This window comes from Dipodomys ordii, unplaced genomic scaffold (assembly GCF_000151885.1).
Source record: "Dipodomys ordii isolate 6190 unplaced genomic scaffold, Dord_2.0 Scaffold36, whole genome shotgun sequence".
NCBI classification, from domain to species: Eukaryota; Metazoa; Chordata; class Mammalia; order Rodentia; family Heteromyidae; genus Dipodomys; species Dipodomys ordii.
The window spans coordinates 1,543,769-1,545,690 of record NW_012267252.1 but is presented as its reverse complement, the minus strand read 5'-3'; positions in this window follow the sequence as shown (position 1 = coordinate 1,545,690).

The following is a 1,922-nucleotide window of genomic DNA, read 5'->3' as shown; positions in this document are numbered from 1 at the left end:
TAGAGCGTTCACCTTGAGCTGAAGAGCTGAGGGACAGTGGCAGGCCCAGAGTTCAGGCACCATGACTGGCAAAAAGAAAAAAAGAAAGAAAAAAAAAAAAAAAGAAAATGCATCTCATTTTATTTATTTGCTCATTTTCCCCTCTCATTTTGAGTCATTTATTTGTGATTGTAGTCAAGGCAACCATTTATCAACTATGGTGTTCAGAATGTGAATTTTTAAAATTTTAAGATAGGATGGGGGAAATTTAAAAAAATAATTTAATTAGCAGCAGCTTACACTTGTGTTTTTGTTTTTTCCTGGAAATTTATAAGCTTTATATGTTGTTGTAGGCATGAAAAGTACAACTACTCCATTTTTTTAAAAGGTCTGACAGTTGCTTGTAAAATTAAACACATACCTTATTATGTGCCACAGTTCTAATCCTAAATATTTACTTAAGAGAAATAAAAGCATGGGTCTACATCAAGATTTACAGGCTAGTGAACAGGCTAGTGAACATGGCAACTTTACTGATAAAAAGCCCCAACTGAAAAGTGTTCCTCACCAGGAAAAGGATAAACAACCTCTGATATATTAATTCAAACCAGAGGAAGACAGAATCCAATTTAGCAACAAAAAGTCCTGGATATTGCTACATTTAGAAACATGGATGCTGTCCAAACAAAGTGTGCTAATGAAAAAAGTCAGAGGAAAGAAAAGAGTACACACTATGATTTTGTTTCTATGAAGTCTAGAACAAGCAAAGTGATTTTCAACAAGAGGAAGAATGACCACTATCTTTTCACAGCAGGGGGCAGGGGTCAAGATGACTTGAGGCTTGAGGCATCCTAGGGCATGACCACATTCTGAATCTGCAAGTTTTGTTGGATTTCACAGGTGTAGTCCTGCTTAAAGCTCATTGTATAGTACATTTCAGACTTCACTTTCAATTGCACACAAAAGTAAACATATGAGTTCTAGTTAATAATAGATATACTGATGAATTGGGGGGGGGTAAGGTGTGACGGTTGCCATTTATTCTGAAGTGTGTCAGACTATAAAGTGGTATGTAACTGTAACCCCTCTGCACATCATCTTTATACTAATAATAAAATTTAAAATTTAAAAATCAAATAGAAAACTTAAAAAATGTGAATTGCCCCCCCCAATAAAGTGGATTGACATATGGATATATAAGGATAAACAGGTAGATATTTGATAAAGCCTATTCAGTTAATATTGCAATGTTAAAATATCTTTGGTCACTTTCATTCCTAAGGATATAGTTGAAACAATTGAAAATGTATGTTCACAGTCAGGTGATGGCTCAGGCTTGTAATTCTACTACTTAGGAGGCTAAGATCAGAGGACTTCAGATTGAAGCCAACACAGGGGGGAAAAGTCCATGAACTCTTATCTCCAATTAACCAGCAAAAACAAAACAATTAAAATGCCCACAAAGCAAAACAAACAAAAACCCCAAAACAAACAACCCTCCCAAAGCCCCCCATAAATGGAGCTGTGGCTCAAGAGGTGGAGTGTTAACCTCAAATGAAAAAGCTAAGGGACAGTACCCAGACCCTGAATTCAAGTACTGACAAAAAAAAATAAGTGTAAGGGAAGAGAAGGGGAGTGGAGGGGAGGGGAAAAAAGGGAAGAAAAGGGAAGGAAAGAGAGAAAGAGAGAGAGAGAGACAGACAGACAGAGACAGACAGAATGACAGAGAGACCCCAATTTGGGGTCTATCAACAAGGAGAATGGGAAGCAAACTGCAGATCCTACCATAACTGCTGCATATCTAGCAAGAGGAGGCAAAATATAAAAAAGTAAATAAAATGCATAAAGTATCTTTGGTGTAAATAATACAATAAAATAGTAGCCTAAGTAAGTAACATTGGTCTTGTGTTGGATATTGTAAGTAATCTAGAGATGATTAAAGG